We start from the raw sequence: 5,336 nt of genomic DNA, 5'->3' as shown, positions 1-5,336 counted from the left end.
AAAAAGAACCACCTTTTGAACATTTATAAGAATCGTAACTCCCGAAGTGTCTAATCTGTGTCCTGTAGCATTCGCAAATATGATTAAATTAGATCATTTTGCAAACTACTTTTTTAATTAATTAATTTATTTATTTATGATAGTCACACACACACACAGAGAGAGAGAGAGGCAGAGATACAGGCAGAGGGAGAAGCAGGCTCCATGCACCGGGAGCCCGACGTGGGATTCGATCCCGGGTCTCCAGGATCACGCCCTGGGCCAAAGGCAGGCGCCAAACCACTGCGCCACCCAGGGATCCCCCATTTTGCAAACTATTTAACTTTGGTTCCTTGGCTCCATGCTACCCTAAATCTGCAGAACTGTCTCAAAAATAATAGCCGCTGATAATGGCTGGAGAAGCAGCTCAAGGTTTCCTTTAGTGGGTCAATGGCACCACCACTGGCAAGAGGGAACTGATGCTCCAGAGTAATCAGAAGGTGCTCGCTTGCATACAACTCCATTCAACAGCGTCTCTAACGATGAAGGGCCATGTGCTGGGGGTGTGGGGATTCCTTTTAGGAATCTGGCCCTGGCTCTGACTTGCACACCAAGGGTTTAGACAAGGAACTGCACAGACCTGATGACCCTAAACTCTACTTCGGCTCAACCAGACCCACACAAAGGAACAAACAATGGAAATGAGGACTACATGGGGGGATATACGTGGCACTCGGGCAAATAGAAAGACATTCTTTCTTAGGACTTAGACATCTTTAAAAGATCATCAATTGTTGGGGCACCTGGGTGGCTCAGTTAGTTAAGCGGCCGACTTTGATTTCACCTCAGGTCATGATCTCAGGGACCTGGGATCAAGCCCCGAATGGAGCCCTTGGGGTTGGCTCCTTGCTCAGTGGGGAGTCTGCTTCAGGATTCCCTCTCCCTCTGCCCAGCTCCTTCTAAAATAAATCAATAAATCTTTAAAATAAATAAATAAAAGATAAATTGTTTAGAGCAACACTGGGACTACCTTAAATATTCATATTGTCTAATTTTTAATAATAGCTCTATTTGAAGTAGGTGCTCTTGTAATAAATGTGTGTGCATATGCATAAATAACAGGTATGTGCATATATATATGCAAAAAGACAAAGGAAATGCACTGAAATATTAAAAGCTGTTGTCTATAAGCTACAAGGTTATGTACAACTTAGAAATTGAGAGTATTTTATGTACACTTTACAGATGAGCAGACTAAGGCTTAGAGACCTGAAATATCTTGCCCAAGGTCAAATAAACACATTCCTTATAGTCTATTGCCTTATGCCACTGACACAGTAAGTACGAGGTCCCATTGCTAGAATTATGTGGAAAGGGGGGGGAATGTATTGAGTAATTGCTATATTTAGCTGCTCGAACAAACGCCTCTTTGTTTAAAAAAAGACATTTATTGGGACACAGTACCATGTTACTCATAAATCTAAATATGAAAGTCTATAAAAAAGAGTCAGTTCTGATTCACCGAAAAGGAAATGCACTGAGATCCAATGGATTATGATAAGGACCAGTTGGGTTTTATGGGAATCGACATGGCAAGCAGCGGCTTTTTATGGCAATAGCTGGAGGAGAGAGAACAACACTATGAAGGAATCTTTGTGTTTCAAATAGATGTCGTTTATAATTTCCATTTGGATTAGGGGGAAAAAATGGATACAGGATAAATAGCATCCGTCCCCCTCCCCCCATCAAATAGAAGGTTATTCAAGGAAAAGAATACATTAAAAAATACTCATTTTTAAATCTACCCAATATGTTTGATGGTACAAATCTCTATGACTGCACCTGAGCCTTTCAAGCAGTGCACAGGTTCATGCAGCAACATATAGATTTTCTTCCTGATTCAATAGTATCAATGCCGACCAGGGAAAACCATGCTTGCACTTGTGTGCATGTGTGTGTGCATGTGTGTGTGTGTAGTGCTGGTGAAGCAACCCACCTACAGAAATTTGTTTTAAAGAACTGACATTTAGGGGCGCCTAGGTGGCTCAGTCAATGAAGTGTCTGCCTTTGGCTCAGGTCAGGATCCCAGGATCCTAGGATTGCGCCCCACGTCGGCCTCCCTGCTCAGTGGGAAGCCTGTGTCTCCCTCTGCCCACACTCTATGTCAAATAAGTAAATAAAATCTTGCAAAAAAAAAAAACCCTAACATTTATTAAGTTCCTACAAACTATCAGAAATGTGCCACACACATTTTAAAATATTTAATTATCTGCAATACAGTGGTTTCCCAGAAATACAAAGCTTGGTCATCAGATGGCCAAACAGATTTCTCGGAGACAGCTGGTCTCCATCCACGGTTCCTGAATATGCTTTGGAGCCGTAAAGGTGAAATGGGTGTGTTTGTATTAACGAAGGTGACTTCTAGACCCCCCGGAGGGCTGGGGCTGGTTGCCAGGAGGACCAAACATGTGATTCAAGGTTTGGGAACTTTCAGCCCCACCGTTGGGGCCTCAGAGAGGAGACAGGGGCTGGAGGTCGAATCAGCCAGTGGCCAAAGATTTAGTCAATCATGATTATGTAACGAAGCTTCCATTAAAAACCTGAACTGGGTAGTTTGTTGGTCTTTTTCAGAGATTTTTCTACCCTTGGGAAACCAAAATGCTTCCTCATGCCGCCCAGCCACGAGGAAACTCCATGAGGACAGAGCTGCTCTGTTCAGGACGTCACTGCGTGCTTCTGTTCATCTGACTATTCATTTGTATCCTTATCTTACTCTTTAAAAAAAAAGGTAAACCTAAATAAATGTTTCCCTGAGTTCTGTGAGCCGCTCTGGCAAATTAATCAAACCTAAGGATGAAGTCCCTGGGACCTCCAGTCTGCAGCAGTCGCAGCAGCCTGGGGCTTGAGACTGGCCTCCGAAGTGGGGGACAAGGCGGGTGGCAGGTGGCCTTGCGGGACGGAGCCCTCAGCCTGTGTGATGCTACCTCCGGGCCAATAGTGTCAGAATTGAGTGAAGCTCTTGGATGCCCTGCTGGTGTCTGAGAATTTCTCGGCGTTGGTTGTGGTGAAACCCGCCCCCGTGTTGAAATTGGGCTCAGGAACTCTAAACAATGATCTCATTTCATCTTCATAAAAACCTATAGGATAGGTGTTATCATCCTTTTTTTTACAGATAGGGAAAATAAGTGCTCGTGAAATGGTCAGCCCTGTTAATAAACAAGGTTCTAAGCATTTATTACATAAGTTCTCCGAAATAATCTTATTACCTATTTTGACCTTCATCGTCACCGTATTGCAGTGGATGCGCTCATTGTGCAGCACACGGAGGCCTAGAGAGCCTAACTATCTTGCCTGATGTCATGTAAACACTCACCATTCATACTATCTGCGGCTTTGTGTCCTTGACAGAGTCCAAACGTTAGTCCCCATTGGTTCCCGGCCTGTCTCTGAGAAATGCATTCCAATACCAAGAAGACAGATTTTAGCAAGGCACTTCCTCATTTATGATAACCGGGAAGAGGCTGGCATAGAGCAGATCCACGTCTTCACACCTGCACCTCAGTCCATCAGGAGGGTGCCTTTTCTCCCTTAGTTTCCATAATGTAATGGACACGGGTTTGGGATGCTTGGGTCTTAGGTTGCAGGGAGTCAAGAAGAGTCTGATGGTACCAGAAACGTTTGTGGGATGGTCCTTATGGAAGATGAACGTGGGGCAGAACCAGGACGTGGCTCCCCGCACAAGAGTGGGTGCACACCAGTGGGTGACTTCTCCATGCCAGGCCCTGTGCAAGATCGGGAAGTGCAGGCCCAGGCGCTGCGTGGGGTGGGCATTCTATCCATCTTACAAAGAAGGGGACTAAAGTTCAAGAGGCGAGCGCCCAAGGCATCCAGCTGGTAAGTGGCAGAGGGACAGGAGCCCACAGATGTCAGGTGGGGAGCCCCCCCTCTAAACACAGCCTGACTGCATTTTGGAAAACTAAACAGGGGGGGAAGACCGCCGGCTGAGGAGGAACGAGCGGCCTTGCCTACCCACCCTGTTTTCACTTGTATTCACTGCCAACTTGAGAGGATTTGAGGAGGGAACCAAAACCAATAAAAGGAAGACCTGGGGAAGAAATCAAAATGGATTAGACCCTACAAAGTAGAGACGTCGATGAACCGAACACGTTACATAAATTTCAGTCTGGAAAAAAGCAGTCGGGATCCCTGGGTGGTGCAGCGGTTTGGCGCCTGCCTTTGGCCCAGGGCGCGATCCTGGAGACCCAGGATCGAATCCCACATCGGGCTCCCAGTGCATGAAGCCTGCTTCTCCCTCTGCCTGTGTCTCTGCCTCTCTCTCTCTCTCTCTGTGACTATCATAAATAAATAAAAATTAAAAAAAAAAAAAAGAAAAGAAAAAGAAAAAGAAAAAAGCAGTCAAAGCTATATGGGAACCAGGACTTCCGGGGTCGCAGGGCTGCCAGATATCGTCTACCTTATTATCCTGATAGAATGATCCAGTGTATAATTGAACACATGATGCTCTCGCTTTTATGCAAAGACCTGCTGCTACCAACCCTCACGTCAGCAAGCCCATCCTTAAGTCTGGCCGAGGGCTGCTTGCCTAGAAAGGTTGGAGGGGTGCCTGGGTGGCTCAGTTGGTTAAGGGTCTACCTTCGGCTCAGGTCTTGATCTCAGAGTCCCGGGGTCCAGCCCCACATGGGGCCCCCTGCTCTCCGGAGAGTCTGCTTCTCCCCCTGCCCCTCCCCTAACCCCCGTTAGTGCCAAGGCCACCCCCCACACTCTCTCCCACTCACTTTTCTCCCAAATACATTTGAACAACAACAACAACAACAACAACCACGACAACAAAAAGATTTGGGAGAGACAAGTTCCTGAAGCTGGGAGGGTCACATGACCCCAAATGATGCCAACAGCTTCATCAGGAGCCCTCTGCACCGACAGCCAGTCTTTCTGTGCTGCTCTCTTGTTAGGGGGGGTTGTCAAAGCACCATTGAAGCCTCTTTTTTGTTCTCTCTTATAAACCATTAGTTGGGAAAGGGTCTGGTATTTTGCAATTGCAATGCATCCACGAAATGACTGTGGAACTTAAGGCTTTGCGTGTGCGACCATTGGGATCCATCTCAAGAGTCATTCACAATGCACCGCACCCCTCACATAAACCCAGCTTTCCCTCCCTGACTGTCAGCAGCATCTTTGTTGCCTATCGAGTGGCCTGTGAGTCTGTTCACACGATTTTGTGCCATTGATCTATTAGTTGACGAGAGCCTTGAGCGTTAACTAGTGAGTTACACTGTCTTTCTGAGGTTGGAAGGAAGAGAAGACCCAAGCTTAATGCAGTTTAATATCTTAATTAT

The sequence above is a fragment of the Canis aureus genome, chromosome 17 (genome assembly GCF_053574225.1).
Source record: "Canis aureus isolate CA01 chromosome 17, VMU_Caureus_v.1.0, whole genome shotgun sequence".
NCBI classification, from domain to species: Eukaryota; Metazoa; Chordata; class Mammalia; order Carnivora; family Canidae; genus Canis; species Canis aureus.
Note: the sequence above shows the minus strand (reverse complement) of the source record.